Source organism: Entelurus aequoreus, linkage group LG13 (assembly GCF_033978785.1).
Source record: "Entelurus aequoreus isolate RoL-2023_Sb linkage group LG13, RoL_Eaeq_v1.1, whole genome shotgun sequence".
Classification (NCBI taxonomy): Eukaryota; Metazoa; Chordata; class Actinopteri; order Syngnathiformes; family Syngnathidae; genus Entelurus; species Entelurus aequoreus.
In genome coordinates, this window is record NC_084743.1 from 29468309 (window position 1) to 29492242 (window position 23934).

The following is a 23934-nucleotide window of genomic DNA, read 5'->3' on the forward strand; positions in this document are numbered from 1 at the left end:
CGCGGGGAAAGACCTAAAACAGGCTTTCTATGTATGAGGCAGCGCCTAAGTGCTACCCCCCTCTCTGTGTGTGCGTGTGTACTGTATGCGTGTGAGGGCGGGGTTAATGAAAATATTTAATTTAAACTTATATCATAAACAGAAATAAAAAGGCCTCATGTTAAAAACATTATTTGAAATGAATAGTATGCAATTTTCTTTTGTCGTCACATCTGTGTCGGTGGTTGCACGGTCCCTGGTCTCGCAGATGAAAAGGGTGGATAGACTCTGCCAAGAAAAACGACGGGCGGGGAAACATGAATGAATATGTCCGGTTAACTCAGCTGGGAAAACTCTACTGGCGTGTGCACCGGCAGTGCCGCCACAATGACTCACCGCTTATCTGGCATCGTCACCCGCATGGCACACGTTAAAAACTCCTCAATGGGGAAAGCTGGGGTCACGGCTCGGGTTGACGGTCGTGTGTCGTGTTCGAATGTGAAATGAGTTGTGCATATCTTAGATTAGTGCGAGGATCGTACGTCACTTTTTCCCCAAGATTAGTTTGTCAACATTTTCAATACACGCCTGAATGGTCAAAAGACTTTGGAACCCATGAATTAGTACCATGTACCAAGTACCGTGAATTGATTAACGTGGACCCCGACATAAAATAGTTGAAAACGTATTCGGGTGTTACCATTTAGTGGTCAATTGTACGGAATATGTACTGTACTGTGCAATCTACTAATAAAAGTTTCAGTCAATCAAAAAAAACAAACCCTGGGGCCCTCATTTATTAAGCCTGCTCAGGGATAACAACCTGGCGTATGCCCTTTTTCACGGCAAAGTTGAGACGTGGAAATGTGCGGTGTTTCACCCCAACCTCATGCTTCACGTACGCACATTTCTACAGGCTGTGGATACTTTGCGACAAACAGAGGTAGTCGTTCGGGCTTTGCGAAGCCGTCTGTTAATTTATCTATGCGATCATTTGGCCACCTATTGTTAAAGTTAAAGTCCCAACGATACATACACTCTAGGTCTGGTGAAATTGTCCTCTGCATTTGAGGTGAAGGGAGCAGTGAGCAGCAGCGGTAGATGCGCTCGGTAATCATTTGGTGATTTAACCCCCAATTCCAACCCTTGATGCTGAGGGAGGCAATGGGTCCCATTTTTATAGTCTTTGGTATGACTCGGCCGGGGTTTGAACTCATGACACTCTAGCCACAAGGCCACTGAGCAGGTTTGCTGTCACAATGTGTCCCTGTTACTCCAGCACCAGCTTGGCCAGGTGAGTGGACAGCAGCAGGTGCTACCGCATTAAGCTCTCCTGGGTTGTAATAGTAAATTGAGAAATCGAGGATCAATGTCTTTGGTATCCTTTTTGATAGTGCTAGCATGTTTACATTTTAAATGATTCAGATAGGGTTGTACGGTATACCGGTATTAGTATAGTACCGCGATACTAATGAATCATATTCGGTACGATACCGCCTCTGAACAGTAGCGTATCTAGTCGATACTACTATGATTACGTCAATATTTTTTGGCATCACAACATCTTCTTTCGTTTAAAAAAAAATATTATATCATGTTTACTAACTCAGGAAATATGTCCCTGGACACATGATAACTTTCAGTATGACCAATATATGATCCTGTAACTACTTGGTATCGGATTGATACCCACATTTGCAGTATAATCCAAAACTAATGTAAAGTATCAAACAACAGAAGAATTAGTGATTATTACATTTTTACAGAAGTGTAGATAGAACATGTTAAAGGAGAAAGTAAGCAGATATTAACAGTAAATGAACAAGTAGATTATTAAATTCATTTTCTACCACTTTTCCTTAATAATTTTGACAAAATAATAGAATGGAAAATGACACAATATGTTACTGCATATGTCAGCAGACTAAATTAGTTTGCTGACTTACTACTAAAAGACAAGTTGTCTAGTATGTTCACTATTTTATTTAAGGACTAAACTTGCAATAAGAAACATATGTTTAATGCACTGTATGATTTTTTGTTAAAATAAAACCAATAATGCCATTTTTTGTGGTCCCCTTTATTCGGAAAAGTATCGAAAAGTACCGAAAAGTATTGAAATAATGTTGGTACCGGTACTGGGACAACACTATCGTGCTGTAATGTTAAAGATTATAGTACTGCCTATTTTCTTCAAATTTTATTAAAGGACAAACTTGCAATAAGAAACTTATGTTTAATGTTTTTATTAAAATAAAGCCAATAATGCAATTTTTTGTTTTATTTAGAAAAGTATCTAAATAATTTTGGTACCGGTACCAAAATATTGGTATTGGGACAACACTAATTTCAAACCATCTGGCTGTGAGCAGGCTACTGTATGAACACGCTTTGTTGTTATTTACACAAATTATATTTATAATTGGGATAATTAGAGTCACCTACCTCTTCTAAAGTTTTACGTATCATTGCAAACAGGGTGCAGCACTAATTTCCCCGAGTCTGTTTTAGTCACACACATCGGTCTTCTTCTTTACCTTCTTTTTGACCACACCATTTTTTTATTTTATTTTAGCCTGTGTTCAGTTCTGTGAGACACGGCAATGACAAGCTCACAATCCCTCTGTCATTCACTGGAATCACGAGAAAGAAGCATTTGTGATTGGGTATAGTGTGCAGCGCTCAGGCACATGGCTACTTTCAATATGATTTGCCTATTTATAAAGGGGCGTGGCCCGGGCGGGGTCCGGGTGTGCCGAGCCACGCAGCCGTCTGGGCTCAATTCCAGGTTGATTGCGATGTAATGTGCTTAGAACTGTGCATGCACACCCACTTTAATACATTTGGATTTTTTCTCGCGTGCAAAGTTTTCTGGATTTTAACGTACATCTATTTTTAGTTGGAAATCCACGCAAGCCTTAATACATGAGGCCCCTGGTCTGTAATGATGGTCTGGATGCCGTTCATGTTGTGTTTGCATTAGTGGCAATGCTACAATCACTGTTTAGAGTTGTGTATTTAAAGACATGTGATGACAGATATGTTTTGTTATTTTTTGGCTTCGCTGCCCACTAACAAGTCATGCTTACCACAGTCCGTGACACATGTGCGGCTTGGCATTGTTGGCTTGACCCCAAGATACAGAGACAGCAAGCAACGGGCATGATTAAAAAAAATATATGTATAAAATGAGACCTATTATGCAAAACCAACTGTTTATACACTATATTGCCAAAAGTATTTGGCCACCTGCCTTGACTCACATATGAACTTGAAGTGCCATCCCATTCCTAACCCATAGGGTTCAATATAATGTCGGTCCACCTTTAGCAGCTATTACAGCTTCAACTCTTCTGGGAAGGCTGTCCACAAGGTTGCGGAGTGTGTTTATAGGAATTTTCGACCATTCTTCCAAAAGCGCATTGGTGAGGTCACACACTGATGTCGGTCGAGAAGGCCTGGCTCTCAGGCTCCGTTCTAATTCATTCCAAAGTTGTTCTATCGGGGTCAGGTCAGGACTCTGTGCAGGCCAGTCAAGTTCATCCAAACCAGACTCTGCCATCCATGTCTTTATGGACATTGCTATGTGCACAGTCATGTTGGAAGACAAAGGGGCCCGCTCCAAACTGTTACCACAAGGTTGGGAGCATGGAATTGGCCAAAATGTTTTGGTAACCTGGAGCATTCAAAGTTCCTTTTACTGGAACAAAGGGGCCAAACCCAACTCCTGAAAAACAACGCCACACCATAATTCCTCCTCCACTCTCTCTGTCAGTTGACGTGGCCTACCACTTCGTGGCTGAGTTGCTGTTGTTCCCAAAACCTTCCATTTTCTTACAATAAAGCCGACAGTTGACTTTGGAATATTTAGGAGCGAGGCAATTTCACGACTGGATTTGTTGCACAGATGGCATCCTATGACAGTTCCATGCTGGAAATCACTGAGCTCCTGAGAGCGGCCCATTCTTTTACAAATGTTTGTAGAAACAGTCTCCATGTCTAAGTGCTTGATTTTTTATACACCTGTGGTCGAACCAAGTGATTAGGACACCTGATTCTGATCATTTGGATGTGTGGCCAAATATTTTTGGCAATATAGTGTACCTGCTTATGTGTATGAGGGATCCTCGTAAGTCCCAACATTTGAAATCAAACCGTGGAGGCATTGCAGAGATATTTTTAAAATAATCTTGCCTTCCTTTATACTTCTGTGAAACGAGCCGTTTTAAGTTTGCTCTGTCCTGTGGCGTTTTCTGCCGCATCTCGTCAACCGATAGCTCTATATATGGTAAAGTTTTACCAAAAGAGCTTAGTGGAAGTCCACCATTGTAGCCCACGCTGTAGTCAATAAGCTCCTTATTTTTGTCTATTCTCTTGCTGTGGGGCAGACTGGCTCGTACATACACATGCATCCTTTCGCTGTTGCCGTTTCTAATACAAAGTTGTGTATAGTTCGAACTTTCAGTAGACTTTATACGGAAGCGCTAAAAACTACAACAAAGATGGCGGGGGAGAAAATGCGGTCCAAATTGAGGCATGTAAATAGGACCGCCCACAAGACGGCACATCCTGAAGAGACACGCATAAAACGGCTTGAAAAACGGTCTGTAAACCATAATATCTGCAAAATTTTGACGAAAGAACCACATGTCATGTAGACCAGGGATTCTCAAACTGTAGTACAGGCACCACTATTGGTACGCAGGCTCCAATGAGTGGTTCATCAAAGAACCATTTAACTAAATATTCAAACACAATGTTACTTTACAAACGGGGTGTAATGTTACAGTGGCCTATATATATATATATATATATATATATATATATATATATATATATATATATATATATATATATATATATATATATATATATATATATATATACATACATATATATATATATATATATATATATATATATATATATATATATATATATATATACATATATATATATATATATACATAAATATATATATATATATATATATATATATATATATATATATATACATATATATATATATATATATATATATATACATATATATATATATACATACATATATATATATATATATATATATATATATATATATATATATATATATATATATATATATATATATATATATATATATATATATATATACAATGTTACTTTACAAACGGGGTGTAATGTTACAGTGGCCTATATATATATATACACATCTGACATCACATGGGCAACGATAAGACCTTCTGGAAGAAAGTTCTGTGGTCAGATGAAACAAAAATTGAGCTGTTTGGCCACAATACCCAGCAAAATGTTTGGAGGAGAAAAGGTGAGGCCTTTAATCACAGGAACACCAAGCCTACCGTCAAGCATGGTGGTGGTAGTATTATGCTCTGGGCCTGTTTTGCAGCCAATGGAACTGGTGCTTTACAGAGAGTAAATGGGACAATGAAAAAGGAAGATTACATCCAAATTCTTCAGTACAACCTAATATCATCAGCCCGGAGGTTGGGTCTCGGGCGCAGTTGGGTGTTCCAACAGGACAATGACCCCAAACACATGTCAAAAGTGGTAAAGGAAAGGCTAAAATCAGGCTAGAATTAAGGTTTTAGAATGGCCTTCCCAAAGTCCTGACTTAAACGTGTGGACAATGCTGAAGAAACAAATCCATGTCAGAAAACCAACAAATGTAGCTGAACTGCACCAATTTTGTCAAGAGGAGTTGTCAAAAATTCAACCAGAAGCTTGCCAGAAGCTTGTGGATGGCTACCAAAAGCGCCTTATTGCAGTGAAACGTGCCAAGGGACATGTAACCAAATACTAGCATTGCTGTATGTATACTTTTGACCCAGCAGATTTGGTCACATTTTCAGGAGACCCATAATAAATTCATAAAAGAACCAAAATTCATGAATGTTTTTTTGTGACAAAGAAGTATGTGCTCCAATCACTCTATCACAAAACAAAAAAAGATGTAGAAATGATTGGAAACTCAAGACAGCCATGAAATTATGTCCTTCACAAGTGTATGTAAACTTTTGACCACGACTGTATATATATATATATATATATATATATATATATATATATATATATATATATATATATATATATATATATATATATATATATATATATATATATATATATATACTGTATTTTAATGTTGGTCATTATGGTTGTACTTGGAGAGCTAAGTGTTTTCTGAGGTGGTACTTGGTGGGAAAAAGGTTTGAGAACCACTGATGTACACCACAAGAAAGTGTTTTAAATTAAGAAAAAACAAACAATACCTCATATTATGACCCCTTTAATGATCCAAAAACAAGGGCGCACCAACGTGGCTGAGCAGCAGACCACGGCTATGTTGCCTCCGGAGAACTTGCACAAGGCAGAAATAACATGCAAGCCATACAAGGCATACACAGGCAGGCAGGCAATGCAGAACAACACACCAGCATTGAAAGGTGGGCAACACTGGTACATAAATCCTTCTAATTAGTCCTGCCGGCAGGTGAGTCTCCTAATCACCTAATCGGGGCAGGTGTGCTCAATCGAGGAAGGAGTTCTGAAACAGAAAAAAACACTAAATACAGGAAAAAACAATATAGAAAGTCTGATCAGTCATGACAGTTAATGGCAGTCCGTTTGAATTGTCTACATATGTTTGCAAAAAAGAAATACAACAGCAAGGTCAAGATAAAACAGCACTCACTCAAATTGACTTAATTTACTGAAAAATCATAATATGCCAGTTGTAGTTGTTTCTTTCACCAGAGCGGCGACTGATGGCTCTGATGTGTCACTGCCCTACTTGGCACTAATGGACTGTAACTGTCAAACATAACACTAAGACGGGGGTCAGCAACCCGCGGCTCTAGCGCCGCCCTAGTGGCTCCCTGGACCTTTTTATGCAGTATAGCTGGGTTGCAAACACGTGACCTATAGGCACATTCAGGCATTTCTGGGTTCCAGGCGATGGTCTAGACTCCCATTAGGCTACTGTTTATTTACCTGAATCAGTGCATTTTTGGGCGTTGAAAGGTTAAAAAGCAAATATATAAGTGATCATGAAAAAAAAAATACTTAAAATGGGATGGAGTGGATTTATACAATCTTAAGAAACATATTTTTTTTAATGATTTAAACCATTTATCATTACCAAGACCTTACTGCTCGCTCAAACCTCACTTTATTTGACACTCACTATTTAAAGAAGAAAATATTAGAGGCATATTATGTCTTTACATCTGGAGGATTCCACAAATTAAGCATTCATCTGTAAAAGACAAAGTTGGATATATTCGTGCATCACTAAATAACGTATTTGATTGACATAACCTGTGACGTGACGCTAATGAGAAAAAAAAAGAGAATATTAGTCTGTCATCTACAATTCATGTCTGATATGGTGTGAAGTGCATATGTTTTCTCATTATTTAGCTATGAATGTCCCTGTTGTTCAGCAATGTTTGCTAGCTATATGAAGATTCAGTATATGCTGTTGAGCCTACGAGAGATTTATTCATCTAGTTTATTAATACAATTAAGGATATTTTCTTGATGCTAACAAATATCACCAAATACGCGCCGAATAAAGCACTTGGCTTTCCTGCACAACAACAACAAAGCTTTCAGTTTCTGTTATTATAATGGACAATTAAAATACGACGGATTGGACCAACAATCACAATATCTATGACTGGAACTTAACATGACGTTAGTTTATTTGCACATCCAGGTCTTCGTAGTAAGTTCCACTTATTGACTCCGTAAAGGACACCAGGACAACTCGGATTTCCAATTGATCAACTTTATTTATCCAACTTTTTGGCTTTGTTGGTTTCTTTTCTGTTGATCTTCATTCAATCAGGTTGTTAACCTTCGAACACAAGTGTTAACAATGGAAAAACAATATATGTACAGGTATTTACAAAAAGGTTCAAATTCAACTGACTCAAACAGGTATTATTTTTAAAGTTAAATTTGCAAACTTTTAAATACCATTGTTTAAACTTTTAAATTATCTAACATTACTTTTCAAAAGGACTCTAGACACTTAGATTAAATGCATGTGAATGCACTGTCAAATTAACCAGTTTCAGTAAAATGAAACAAGTAAATCAGAAAAGTAGTTTTAGTCACTTTAAAGAAGTCAAAATTAATTGATCATTTAATTTAATCAATCAATCGTTTAATTACTTAATCGTTCACTCAATTAATCATTTAACTAATCATGCAATTAAGTAATCAATCATGTAAATTCATTACCATGATGGAACTGAGTAAATCCACCAAACGGAGTAAAGGTAAGTAAAAGGTAAGTATAATTAGCTTAATTAATAAGGTAGCTTAATTAGTAAGGTAAGTATAAAGGTAAGTATAATTAGCTTAACTTTAAGCAAAAGTTTTAACATTTTTATCCTTCAACTTTGCTTTTATCTTTATTACTTTTAACTTTGAACCATAATCTTTGACTTTTTATCCCTTTAAATTGAGCTTATTTAACAATTCAATTAACTCAAGCTTTTTAATTATCAAACAGTAAGAAAATACCCAGATGCAATCAATGCTCAAGGTTGGAGTAAATTTGCTGTGGTTCAAACTAAAAACAATTTAAGACAGGTAAGTAAACCAACATGTCAAGGTGAGTTTTAACAAATAAGCATTTCAGCATATTGCAAAGTGGGTATATTCACCGACCATTGGTGTGTTGGAAGTCTTTTAAAGATGGATCTTGTAGATTTTTGCGTCTTGCCGCTCTGCTTGCTTGCATGAAATGAGACAGCACCACCATTCCTTAACAGCTGCCTTGAATCAGCCAATTGGTGGCCATCTTGACCTTGGTGTTCTGGGAAATGTAGTTCTTTCTGGTACTTCACCAAGGAGTAAGATTAAGGAGGAGACAGCTCCTTACTTCCAGGGCAGGGACACTTCATTCACACTGAGTTTCAACTCCACACCTCCCACTTGGCCCTCATGGTTTTCAAAACCCAATGGGGTCACACAGGTCCTTCTTTCCTTTGTTCTTCAATGGGAATTAGAATGATGAGGCGTCTGACATCCCTATGCAGGATTGTTGCTGGGATTTGATGTCTGAGCCTCTTGGTTTTCGTGGTCGGTTTTTCTTTGTCGCTTGTCTTCTTGATGGGGACAGGATAGCTGGGAAAGGTCCTCACAAGCACGTCTCTTACGATGCCTTTGCTGTCCGTATTGGCTCTGACTACTCTGGCCAGCTTGTACTGTCCTCTCAGGGCATTTTGGTCAGCCAACCAGACCACATCTCCGACAGAAACATTTCGCTCTTTGGTGTGCCATTTGTTTCTTATGAAGAGGTTGGGTCCAGCTAGTTGGCTCCATTTCTTCCAGAATTTGGTGACTTCAGCTTGAATTACTTGCAGTCTTTTATAAGGATAGCGATCAAACTGGAAGTCTCCAGGATCTCCCTTAGGGTTGGCACGCCCTAGGAGCAGAGAGTTCGGGGTGATGTATTCCACACAGTCTTCCCTGCTTTGAGTTCTTGCATCGATTGGTCGCTCATTTGCAAGGTTGGCAGCCATGTAGAGGAAGGTTTGAAATTCACCCCAGGTGAAGACACCATCTCCGCCGACATTGGTCAGGGCCCGTTTGACCACTCTGACAGCCGCTTCTGCAGCACCATTTCTGTGGGGAGAATCCGCAGGGTGGATCTTCCAGGACCATTCTGTTCCATGGTTGGCAGCCATGTCTTCGACTTGAGACTTGTCCAGTCGGTCAAGGAATGTGTACAGCTGTTCCAGAGCAGGTTTGGCGCCCACAAAATTTGTGCCGGGGTCTGACCAGAGCTTCCTGGGATGTCCTCTGAGTGACGTGAACCTCTGATAGGCGAGGAGGAAGCCTTGGGATGACTGGTCACTCACTAGTTCAGTGTGTATGGCACGGGAGGCCATGCAACTGAAGACGATTCCCCACACTTTCAGTCTGGTTCTTTTCTTGACTTCATCCTTCACTTCATAAGGGCCGAATAGGTCCATGGTTGTGAATTCAAAAGGAGCAGCTGGGGTGGTTCGCTCTGGAGGTAAGTCTGCCATGATTTGTTGACACTTCTTTGCTCTGTTCTTTCTGCAAACTATGCAGCTGTCAACTACTTTCTTGGCAATTCTCCGGCCCTTTATTATCCACGCTGTCTTCCTCATCCGTAGAAGGGTTCCTGCTACCCCCTCGTGGTTAGCGTCATGGGATTCTTGTGCCAGCAATGTTGACACCCATGCTTCAAATGGCAAGACTGGCACGGCTGTCTCATCTTCGTTAAATATCTGGATCCTCCCTGCACAAACGAGGAGTCCAGTTTTCACATCTTTGAATACTGCCAATCTGCTCAGAGTAGTGACTGGGAATGTTACACCTTCTTGAGCTGCGAGGAAGACGTCTTCACGTGCACCTTCTAGTTCAGTGCCAGCCAATCCAGCCTGCTTGGGTGTTGCCTCCCACTTTGGTTGTCCTGGGTTCGATCTCCTCTTCAGCCACTGCTCGGCAGCTCGTCGTGTCCAGGCAACAACTCTGATCAGTTTTGTCAGGCTACTGAACCTTTTTACATCCACAAGATGTTTCACCCAGCTAGTGGGTTTTCTTCTTGGCATAATAGGTTTCGATTCTTCACAGGGACTTTCCTTTTCCGGAGTGGCCAGTGGGTCTTCTTTTTGCCGACTCATCTTAGCTTGAGCTCTGGTCAGTGCAGCAGAGAATGCCTTTCTTTGAAGCTTGTTTACACTCTCCCTGGCCTGGGCTGCAACTTCTCCAGCTGACTGAATAGGCCACTCCTCCACTGGCCACTTCAGGAACTCTGGTCCGTTTTGCCATGTGGATTCCTCATTTAAGTCTTTGGGATTGCCTCCTCTTGTTATTAAGTCAGCAATGTTCAGATCTCCTCTGATCCACCACCAGTCTTGCACTGGCCCGGACATCTGGATTTCGCCCACTCTGTTGGCGAAGAAGGTTTGGTATCCGTATGATTCTCGTTGGATGGCCCCGAGGACTGTTTGACTGTCCAGTAGGTGGAACCATTTCTCAATCTTCATACGGGCATGTTTCTCCACGTACTTCCGAATTCTGGCAGCAAAGACTGCGCCACAGATTTCTGCTTTTACAGCATCTCCCTTTTGGTCCAGGGGTGTCAGTTTGGCCTTTGCTTCCACGAATCGAACTTCAGTTCCGTGACTAGTCTCCCATCTGACGTACATCCCAGCACCATAGGTTTTGTCACTTCCGTCAGAAAATGTGATGCCGTAGGGTTTCCCTTTCCAGTCGGGCGGTGTGAGGCTCCTGTGGAATTTCACCTGTCCAAGCTGGGCATATTCCTCGAAGAGCTGTATGGCTTCTTCCCTGAGTCTTTCTGAAAGAGGTTGATCCCAGGTTTCTTGGGTCAGCTTGCCACCCCCTCCTTCTTGGAATGCTTTACGGACGAGAATTGCTCCCTTCTGCTTGACCGGTGCAACTAGGCCGATTGGGTCGTACAGTGCAGCAACTTGGCTTAGGAGAGCTCTCCTCGTCAGTGGGTTAGGCGTTTCAGCTCTCACCTCCTCTTCAAGAAGATCTTTGCCAACTCTCATCTTTTTCTTCCTATTGGAAAAGTTAACCGCCGTCAGCATGTACAGTTTGTCTTTGTCCACCTGGTAGCCGATGCCCAGGGCTTTGTTCTCTCCTTCTCTTATTTGGTTTGGAAGAATCAAGGTGTTTCCTTGCTCTGGCTTTAGGACATCCGCTTCAGTTTCTTTCCTCCCACTTTGCCCTGACCTGACCCATGGTTTGAGGAAGAAGCCTCCAGCCTTTAGGACCTCTTCAACTCCAGCTGTGATTTGGTCAAGTCTGTTCAGGTCATTGTGGGAGGTCAACAGGTCATCCACGTAGCTGTCTTCTTCAATGACTCTGCGTTCATCCTGCAGGTGAGTGAAGTTGGGCAGACTTGCAGTTTCCCTCATGGCCAATTGAGCAATGCAGCCAGCAGGTTTGTCGCCCATATTGACTCTGGTGACGGCATACTCACTGATTTCCTCTTCTGGGCTGTCTCTCCACAGGAACCTGTGCAGATGCATCTCTCGCTCTTCCAACCAGACAGAGTTATACATCTTTCTGATGTCGCCCAGAGCTGCGTTCACTCCTTCTCTGAATCGGAGCAGGACAGCTCTGATGGGGTTGAGAACATCTGGTCCTTTTAGGAGAAGATCATTCATGCTCACTCCGTTGTATTTTTGGCTGCTGTTCCAGACAATACGAACTGGTGTAGTCACTGAATGGGGATTTGGCGCCACCAAGTGGCTGACATACCAAACTGGTCCTTTCCACCTCTCCATGACTTCATTGGTGAGTTTTATGGCTGCGCCTCTTTGGACCATTTCATGGATCTGGGTGGAATATGCAACTTTCCAGTCTGGGTCTTTGCTCAGTTGCTTTTCCATTCTCAAGAAGCAAGCTTGGACTGCTCTTTTGTTGTTGGGGAGAGAGGCTGGATTTTCAGTCCAGGGATATTTGGCATCCCAGTGTGGAGTTGAGGAGTGAGAGTCCTTCATCTTGTAGGTGAGTCCTCCTTTAATGATCTCAAACTCCCTCTCCTCCGCCAGGGTCATGTCCTTTCCTCCTGGAGGACAGTTTCCACACCGGCAGCTTCCACATTTCGGCTCACATGCAGCTCCGATGCTGTCCCAGTGCCACCAATCAAGAAATTCACGGTTACTGGCAGATGTAGTTGCGTGGGCCACATCGTCCTGCTGTAGCCGGCCTGGCTCAGACGCTGGGACTGTGATCTCTTGGTATCGGACAGCAGCGGTTCTCATGGAGCGGGCAAAGTGGGTTCTTGACTCATATGCTGCCACCTCCACTTCTTCGAGCAAGTCAGGGTGTGCTCCACCGACTGTTTTGCCCAGGGGGCTCTCCCATAGGACAAGGTCACCGATGACTTTTAGTCTTTGGGGTGCGAGTCGTCCCTCGCGATGGCTTATGAGGAGCTCGACTTCCTCTGGTCTTTCTAACTCCTCAAGCTGGACATCTGGGAAGAAGCTTTTCAACTTTTCGGGTTCAGTTGCTTGATGGACCTTTGCAATTTGCTCCAGGCCATAGCAGACCAGTTGATGTGCTCGCTCAGTCCCCTTGGGAGTCTTGACTCGGACCTTCAGGAGGTACCTTTTCGTCCTGACTTTCATTGTCATGCCTCCAACTCCATGTACGACCAGCGCTATGTCTTCACTTCTCAGGCCAAGTCTTTCGGCAGCTTTGTGAGTGATGTAATTTGTGTCGGATGCCAGGTCTATAAGTGTGCCAATCTTCTGACCTGCGTTAGCTGTGACCATCATCAACATCATCATCACTGGTAACTCAGCCAGCCCAGTTTCCTTCAGCAGTTCAGACTGGCCCGCTGATTTGAGAGTCATTGAGGCTCGGTTTGAGAATGCCTTTCTGCCCTTCTCTGCCAGTTCTGGGGCAAGTTGTGACAAGAAGGCCTCCTGTTCCTCAGTGAATTTACCTTTTCCTTCTTTTCCTCCTTTTGCACCTTTGCTTCCTTCTCTTCTGGCCTCTGCTGTTGGGCATAGGAAGTAGTGGTGGTCAGGTGTGCCGCTTGCCCTTTTGCAGTCTTGGTTTCCGCATAGGAAGGTGTCTCTGCAGTAGCCACCTGCGTCGTGATACCCAAGACACTTCCTGCACGCTCCCAGCTTCTTCAGGGCCATTTTCTTCTCATGTAGCTTCAAGCCTTTAAACTTCTTGCAAAAGTAGATCTTGTTGGTGTGCCCACCACCACCACAAATGCCACAGACCTCGTCACCATCTTTACTCGTAGCCCTGGTAGATGCAAACTTTCTTTCTGGCTTCTTCCTGTCTGCTTCTTCCGCTTTGTCCACCAGCTTTAGTTGCTCGAGTCGTTCCAGTATTTCCTCCTGGCTCTTTAGGAACTTTAGGAGCATATCAAAATGGTTGTCTGGGGTTACACGGTTGGTGGGCTCAACCATATACATCAGCCAGTCTCTTTTTATGAAATCTGGTAACTTGCTTTCAATCGACCTGATGACGAGGGGGTTTCTGATGGCTCCAGAGTTTCCTAGCTCCGTCAGGTCAGCCAGGGCCTTCTCCACAGCTTGTATTAGGTCAATGACCTTCCTGGGCTGGTTCCCCTTGACTTGTGCCATCTTGTCCAGCGCTTCCAAGATTTCGACTGTGATCGTTGATTTGTTGCCGTACCTGTTTTCGAGGACCCTGAAGATATCTGTTGCTGTGGTGTAGGTGGACAGTCTTAGTTCCTTGGCAATGGAATCACTGACGCTCTCCAACAGCTGGATCTTCTTTACCTCTGGTGATCCAGTCGGCTCCCCTTGTTTCTGGAGGCTCTCCCAATCCTTCTTCCACCTGTGAAAGTCTATTTTGCTCCCATGGAAGACTGGTAGGGATGTAGGCTTTATCCTCACAATGGGATGTGTTGGTTGGCCAGGTCGTCCTCCTGCACCTTGATCAGCCAGCCTCCTGGATGTGGCGAATTCAGCTTTCCTCAACTTGAGCCTGTAGTGAGCTGCTTTCACTTGTGTTAGTTTGTCATCCATCTCGTCCTTTAAGTGCTGAGGGATCCATTTCTCCCAATGGGCCATGGTATGGATGGTAACACTCACCGTCTCATTCAGCAGGGTGAGGTAAACGTCATAGCCTTCCACGTTGTTGCTTTCAACTGCTACATTTTCAGCCCTTTGAATGGCGTCCTCTGCCTCGGAAATCGCTGCCTTCAGCTCAGTCTTCCCGTATCTTCCCCACAGGTTGGTCTGGACAATGTCCTTGATTTCTGCCATCTTATCTTCGGCATCTTTTATAGTTGCTCGGATGTCATCCTCCTGCTGTTTCTCGAGCTCCCCATCTGGGTCATCCTTCTTGACGTCAGCCTCCAGGCCAATCTTGAAGTCCTCGTTGGCATCCAGCAGTGATGTGAAACGGTCGGCAAACTTGGCAAACTCCTCTTTTAGTTCGGATTGCAGCATGGTGCCTGCTCCTCTGGAGATCAGGTTGGCCACTCTGGTCAGGTTCCTCTTGGCTGTCGTCCTCTCCTGCTTGAGGATCACGGCAGTCTTCCCCAATACCTCTTCGGCCATCTTTATCCCGTTTTCTCCGGCGTCCACAGCTCCCCTGGGTCTTGAGGCCTTTGATCTTCACTGTCCAGGGCTGGTCCGTGGTTAACAACTGTCAAGTTCCACTTATTGACTCCGTAAAGGACACCAGGACAACTCGGATTTCCAATTGATCAACTTTATTTATCCAACTTTTTGGCTTTGTTGGTTTCTTTTCTGTTGATCTTCATTCAATCAGGTTGTTAACCTTCGAACACAAGTGTTAACAATGGAAAAACAATATATGTACAGGTATTTACAAAAAGGTTCAAATTCAACTGACTCAAACAGGTATTATTTTTAAAGTTAAATTTGCAAACTTTTAAATACCATTGTTTAAACTTTTAAATTATCTAACATTACTTTTCAAAAGGACTCTAGACACTTAGATTAAATGCATGTGAATGCACTGTCAAATTAACCAGTTTCAGTAAAATGAAACAAGTAAATCAGAAAAGTAGTTTTAGTCACTTTAAAGAAGTCAAAATTAATTGATCATTTAATTTAATCAATCAATCGTTTAATTACTTAATCGTTCACTCAATTAATCATTTAACTAATCATGCAATTAAGTAATCAATCATGTAAATTCATTACCATGATGGAACTGAGTAAATCCACCAAACGGAGTAAAGGTAAGTAAAAGGTAAGTATAATTAGCTTAATTAATAAGGTAGCTTAATTAGTAAGGTAAGTATAAAGGTAAGTATAATTAGCTTAACTTTAAGCAAAAGTTTTAACATTTTTATCCTTCAACTTTGCTTTTATCTTTATTACTTTTAACTTTGAACCATAATCTTTGACTTTTTATCCCTTTAAATTGAGCTTATTTAACAATTCAATTAACTCAAGCTTTTTAATTATCAAACAGTAAGAAAATACCCAGATGCAATCAATGCTCAAGGTTGGAGTAAATTTGCTGTGGTTCAAACTAAAAACAATTTAAGACAGGTAAGTAAACCAACATGTCAAGGTGAGTTTTAACAAATAAGCATTTCAGCATATTGCAAAGTGGGTATATTCACCGACCATTGGTGTGTTGGAAGTCTTTTAAAGATGGATCTTGTAGATTTTTGCGTCTTGCCGCTCTGCTTGCTTGCATGAAATGAGACAGCACCACCATTCCTTAACAGCTGCCTTGAATCAGCCAATTGGTGGCCATCTTGACCTTGGTGTTCTGGGAAATGTAGTTCTTTCTGGTACTTCACCAAGGAGTAAGATTAAGGAGGAGACAGCTCCTTACTTCCAGGGCAGGGACACTTCATTCACACTGAGTTTCAACTCCACAATATTTAAGCATAGCGACCACAAAAGAACACCAACTAATGTGATCTTTTGTCCTTTTCTTACATTTAATTCTGCTATCAAACAACATAGTAGAGAATAAACTTGTATTGTATCAAAGAAAGTTTCTCAAACAAATCAAATGTTCAAACAAACATTTTACAAAGCGATCTCTGCAGACACAAGCATGGTCGGATTGCATTCCACAAGATGATGAAAGTGATATTTTTAAGAGCCATTTCCTTGGACGCACTTTTGTTTTCCCCCTGACTTTATTACCTTTATGGACCATTTCTTTCAGGACTCTATGCAAGCTCTTTCCTATCTCTCTATTTGAACAATTGGAACACCAAAGAACATAACAGCAATTTGGCATTTTCTGCTCAAACTCTACACTCACTCTCACTTGTTTTAACGCTTCGCTCAAGCTGCTCGACCATCGAGTGAATTAAGCCGCCAAGAAGAAAAACGGATATGACGTCATCAACTTCAAATAAAGTCTGCCGTTCTTAAATGTTTTCTTTTTTCTATTTTCAATACAACTGATACATTGCCTTTTAAAACAAAGTTGGATCGATACCTATCTTCCGGAAGGCCAACTTGTCGAGCACATATCAAAGTAGTTGAATCTCAGGAATATAAATTGATATATAAGATTAATCGTTACATCCCTATTATCATACATTGCTTTATAAAACTACTGTAGTTGTTTGTATTGTTATAGCTACGTGTTGAAATTGTGGTGTTTTTAAGGGGCAATTAATTTCAATAGGGGACGGAGATTTGAGATGAGAGTATTTCAGGTTACAAGCTCTGTCACAGAACCAATTGAACTAATTTGCCTAGGTATCACTGCATATGGATTACAGAAGTTATGAATATATTAAGAACGTTTTGGGAACTCAGAAAAATCATTCCAAATCCGAACACGTTGACTGGGTTGTATTGGACCCTTCAGGTTCCACAGTATGCTCACAACTTCATTTTGACCCTGCTGTCCAACCATAACCCATTGGCCCAATTTCTAGAGCAGTGTTTTTCAACCACTGTGCCGCAGTAACGTGAGATACAGTCTGGTGTGCCGTGAGAGATGATGCAATTTCACCTATTTGGGTTAAACATTTTTTGGGGAAAACCAGTAATTATAATCCGCAAATAATGTGCCGTTGTTGAGTGTCAGTGCTGTCTAGAGCTCGGCAGAGTAACTATGTTATTCTCTTCCATATCAGTAGGTGGCAGCAGGTAGCAAATTGCTTTGTAGATGTTGGAAACATGGTTTGTCGTGATCACAATATGAAGACGACAGCGGGAGGCAGTGTGCAGGTAAAAAGGTATCTAATGCTTAAACCAAAAAAAAACAAAAGGTGAGTGTCCCTAAAAAAATGCATTGAAGCTTAGGGATGGCTATGCAGAACGAAACTACAACTGAACTGGCTACAAAGTAAAGAAAAACAGAATGCTGGACGATAGCAAAGACTTACAGCGTGTGGAGCAGAGATGGCGTCCACAATGTACATCCGTACATAACATGACAACAATGTCCACACAAGGAAGGATAGCAACAACTGAAATAGTCTTGATTGCTAACACAAAGCAGGTGCGGGGAATAGCGCTCAAAGCAAGACATGAAACTGCAACAGGAAACCAAACAGGAAAAGCCACCAAAATAGGAGCGCAAGACAGGAAAACAGGAAAACACCAAAAAACTCAAAATAAGTCACGAAGTGATGTGACAGGTCGTGACAGTACTTTGAGACAAGTATATTGATGCATGGTTGGTTATGGTTTAAATTCATATTCAACAAATGCGACGACGACTTTGTATTGTCAGTATCGAGTTTTTAATCATTTTTTAATGGTTTCTGCTGGTGGTGTGCCTTCGGATTTTTTCAATGAAAAAAATGTGCCTTGGCTCAAAAAAGGTTGAAAAACACTGCTTTGTCACATCATACTGTAACTCTAAAAGTCATTTTATGACTATGGCATTCACATTGTTTACAGAATGGCTTAAGAAATACTGGTTCTTTAACAAAGACCTTTCAGGAAAAAAATACTGTTATAGACAATTATGACAGAGAGATTGTAGGAAGAATGACAAGCTATGGATGCATTAAGTGTTTGAAAGACCCACGAAGACATCTTCAGTGAAATGACACAGTATGAACTTTGATGCAACCATGCTAAAATTGACTTAATCAGAGCACATGTTAACAGCTGGCTGGTGACTGAATATCCTCTTAATGATGGAAAAGGATACCCAGACAGAGTCACAGTTTGTCTTTGGAACAATGTGTATTTCTGTTGCGTGTCCCCATATAGGACTGCTGAAGATCTGTTCTAGCTCAGCTGCTCCACAGAGACAAAGCAACACTAAAATTGCCATTGTTCCAGATGTTATCCTGTTTTTTGTTGATTTTGGAATTCACCAGTGAATTACATTATTTGTTCCTGAACAAAACAGAAGGTTAATTTGCTCTGGCTACACATTATCCTACTGAAAACTCACATTATGCATGTCAGGTTTTTAGGTAAATCCGTGATTTTAGAAGTATTCTATTTGACTTTATTTTATTTTTGTTAACATTTTTAATATAAATGAATTTTTAAAACCTGATTAAGCACGCTTTGGTTTCAATTAATCCCGATTGATCCCAGTAAATTACTTGCTTGCATATTTTTTAATAAAAAATGTTTTAAAATATTTTGACATGAACATTTCTAAAATGCTTTACAGTGGTACGCCAACTTACCAGCTCAATTGGTTCCACGACCATGACCCTCCATCCGATAAAAAATTAATTAAAAAAAAACACCACATTTTCAACATATAACATGCTTTTAAAAAATAATAACAATGGTTTAGATATAAAATAATGTGAAAAATCACAAATAATAGACAGTCAATAGTCTGTATTATCATAACCAACAGTTGCTTTATACTGAATATACAGTATTAGTTTCTGTACTCTATTTTTATTGGATCTTATTTAACTGTGCGATTGTTTATTGTCCTTTTTTCTGTTGCTGCTACTTAAATCTCCCCACAAGGATGAATACAGTTTTCATAGTACAATGGAATGTACTACAAAAAACTGCAGTAGTTTGTTCAAGTAATAAACAAAAAACGTAGAGGCAGCTCGTATCTCAAAATACTTGTGAGTTGAGGTACTCCTAACTAAGGTACTTAGAAGTTGAGATGCATATATATATATATATATATATATATATATATATATATATATATATATATATATATATATATATATATATATATATATATATATATATATATATACACACACACACACACACACATATATAGATATACATACACTACCGTTCAAAAGTTTGGGGTCACCCAAACAATTTTGTGGAATAGCCTTAATTTCTAAGAACAAGAATAGACTGTCGAGTTTCAGATGAAAGTTCTCTTTTTCTGGCCATTTTGAGCGTTTAATAGACCCCACGAATGTGATGCTCCAAAAACTCAATCTGCTCAAAGGAAGGTCAGTTTTGTAGCTTCTGTAACGAGCTAAACTGTTTTCAGATGTGTGAACATGATTGCACAAGGGTTTTCTAATCATCAATTAGCCTTCTGAGCCAATGAGCAAACGCATTGTACCATTAGAACACTGGAGTGATAGTTTCTGGAAATGGGCCTCTATACACCTAGGTAGATATTGCACCAAAAACCAGACATTTGCAGCTAGAATAGTCATTTACCACATTAGCAATGTATAGAGTGTATTTCTTTAAAGTTAAGACTAGTTTAAAGTTATCTTCATTGAAAAGTACAGTGCTTTTCCTTCAAAAATAAGGACATTTCAATGTGACCCCAACCTTTTGATTGGTAGTGTATATACATACATACACACACACACATATACAGTATATACACTTATATGCATACATACATATACATACATACAGTATATACTGTATATACATATATAGGCAGCAACCTCAGCTGACATACTGTACTTCACACAAAAGTCACAATTTCTCTGTAATTGTTGGTCCAAAGCTCATTATGATTTTGTCAAAATGAGGGTAGTAATGTTTTTCTTTTGATCGTGCTGTGCATTCTTTACATTTATGTAGCCGTCTGCAGCGTGTTAGACAGCTTGCTGGTCACTAAACACTGCATGAATGTATACAGCGCGGTGCATCAAATACGGCCACATCAAATGCAGAGAATAATTTTACCACACCTAGCGTGTGTGTGACAATCATTGGTACTTTAACTTTAACTTTTAACAAGTTAAAAACAGAACCGGGAATTAAACTAACGTCAGAAAGACCGCAATGCATGCTTCCGGGCACAGCCGCACACGTATTTGGTAGCAAACATGTCGCCTGTTATATAATTGGCCATGCTCTCTTTATCCGCGACTCTTCCTTTAACCCGAAGGTCAGCAACCCGCGGCTCCAGAGTCGCATGTGGCTCTTTAGTACTTCCCTAGTGGCTCCCTATACCTCTTTTAGAGATGTGTGAAAATTTATTTTTTGTTTTAATATATTTTCTGTAGGATAACAAACATGACACAAACCTTCCCAGTTGTTAGAAATCCCACTGTATATGTTATACATGCTTCACTGATGAGAGTATTTGGCAAGCACCGTTTTGTCCTACTAGTTTCAGCGATCCTTGAACTCATCGTAGTTTGTTTACATGGACAACTTTCTCCGATGCTGCCACAGAAAGACGTGTTTTATGCCACTCCTTCTTTGTCTCATTTTGTCCACCAAACGTTTTATGCTGTGCGTGAACGCACAAAGGTGAGCTTTGTTGATGTTATTGATTTGCTGGAGTGCTTATCAGGCATATTTGGTCAATGCTTGACTGCAAGCTAATCGATGCTAACATGCGATTTAGGCTAGCTGTATGTACATATTGCATCATTATGCCTCGTTTGTAGGTATATTTGAGCTCATTTAATTTCCTTTACTTATGTCTTCTGTGTATTTAATTTACTTTTGCATGCCTCATGACAAATTATCTGTTTGTCATTTTGGCTGCTTTACTGATTGTAAAGTGCTGTTTGTGTGCCATGTTGTTCCAGACCACAGCAAACGTTACCCAGCTAGCAAAGATTGTAATAAATCCTTTAGAAGAAGACAGCCTGCCGTTTCCCTAAACTTGGACACACATCTATACCTTTGGCCATTTTGAGCCAGTAATTTCCAGAAGTTATCTCATCCTGTGGGAAGCCTCCATTTTACTAATGATTTACAATGTTGCAAAAATGTGTAGAATACAAATTAAAATACATTTCTGTCAACAAAGATTTGCGTCAGCCTTTGATAGTAGGCTTATATAGCTAATATAGACACTTACATCATGTGTTGCCTGCATTATAACACTTGTTTAAGGTTTTTAATTTTTTGTGGCTCCAGACAGATTGTTTTTTTGTATTTTTGATCCAATATGGCTCTTTCAACATTTGGGTCGCCGACCCCTGCTTTCCCTAGTTGCTTAAGCGCTTAAAGGCCTACTGAAATGATTTTTATTTATTTAAACAGGGATAGTAGAACCATTCTATGTGTCATACTTGATAATTTCGCGATATTGCCATATTTTTGCTGAAAGGATTTAGTAGAGAACAACGACGATAAAGGTCGCTGATAAAAAAAAGCCTTGCCTATACCGGAAGTAGCGTGACGTCTCCGGAGGAAGGACTCGTCAAATTTTCCCATTGTTTACAATGCAGCGAGAGCGATTCGGACCGAGAAAGCGACGATTACCCCATTAATTTGAGCGAGGATGAAAGATTTGTGGATGAGGAACGTGAGAGTGAAGGACTAGAGTGCAGTGCAGGACATATCTTTTTTCGCTCTGACCGTAACTTATGTACAAGGGTTCATTGGATTCCATACTTTCTCCTTTTTCTATTGTGGATCACGGCTTTGTATTTTAAACCACCTCGGATACTATATCCTCTTGAAAATGAGAGTCGAGAACGCTAAATGGACATTCACAGTGACTTTTTTCTCCACGACAATACATCGGCGAAGCTCTTTAGCTACTGAGCTAACGTGATAGCATCGAGCTCAAATGCAGATAGAAACAAAATAAATAAATCCCTGACTGGAAGGATAGACAGAAGATCAACAATACTATTAAACCATGGACATGTACCTAAACGGTTAATAATTCCCAGCTTGGCGAAGCTTAACAATGCTGTTGCTAACGACGCCATTGAAGCTAACTTAGCAACGGGACCTCACAGAGCTATGATAAAAACATTAGCGCTCCACCTACGCCAGCCATCTGCTCATCAACACCCGTGCTCACCTGCGTTCCAGCGATCGACGGAAGGACGAAGGACTTGACCTGATCATCCGTGCGGTCGGCGGCTAGCGGCGGCTAGCGTCGGCTAGCGCGTCTGCTATCCAAGTCAAAGTCCTCCTGGTTGTGTTGCTACAGCCAGCTGCTAATACACCGATTCCACCTACAACTTTCTTCTTTGCAGTCTTCATTGTTCATTAAACAAATTGCAAAAGATTCACCAACACAGATGTCCAGAATACTGTGGAATTTTGAGATGAAAACAGAGCTTTTTTGTATTGGATTCAATGGGGTCCCAATACTTCCGTTTCAACGATTGACGTCACGCACATACGTCATCATGTATAGACGTTTTCAACCGGAAGTTTAGCGGAAAATTTAAAATTGCACTTTATAGGGGGGCCGCATTGGCATGTGTTGCAATGTTAAGATTTCATCATTGATATATAAACTATCAGACTGCGTGGTCGGTAGTAGTGGGTTTCAGTAGGCCTTTAAGCTAAAGGAGCATGTCCGATTAATCCGCATTCATAAATGATGTCAGTGATCATTTTTATAATATATCGAATGCTTACATGCGTTAACGTTATCACCCCTCATGACAGTGAGGCAAAAAATACAAGTAATCTATACGAAAACAAAATAATATAATGACAGCACAATGATGGAATGAGCATACCTCCGGTTAGCCCAGCAGTTTTATCAAATTCTGGGACAAAAAATACGAAAAACTGTGGAATATGCTCGGGAGATATTGTGTTTTTGGCCTCTATAGCAGCTTGTCATATTTAGCAACAGTTCTTGCAATATTGCCTGCTCTTTTCCAGGCAGTTTCTGCTGGCATTTTGTGTGACACAAACCACATGGCGTGTCAGTTAATTTTTTTTCTGTCAAAACTGTTCCTGGGCACAGTGGTTGAGTGACAAGCCCTGTTGCCCAACAGCAAGGAGGTTTTTGTGTTTTAATCTGCGTTTATTCAAGCCTGTTTGGAGTTTCCATGTTCTCCTTGCCCTTACATGACTTTACTTTGGGTACTTTGGGTTAACTCCCTCAGTCGGAAAAACATGCATGTTTGAAATGTCGGTGTGAATGAGAGTGATTGATTTTTTTGTTTATTCTTAAATCGTGCCCAGGTTTTTTGTGGCCTTAAAAAAAGAGTTTGTTTGTGGCCCCGTCTTTAATAATACTCATTTAACACGCTAGGCGCTAGGGCTGACTGCAGCCTAGTCGTCCCTTGCCACATTGAGCTTTGACGTTTGCGGCTTGTAAAGG

The 23934-nt window shown here is 40.7% G+C and overlaps 1 protein-coding gene across 1 annotated transcript in view; it reads left to right on the top strand.

Annotated features, from left to right (window-relative positions):
* The window catches only part of wnt10a (wingless-type MMTV integration site family, member 10a), a 104025-nt gene that overhangs the window by 17690 nt on the left and 62401 nt on the right, over positions 1 to 23934 (top strand). The window lies entirely within an intron of this gene.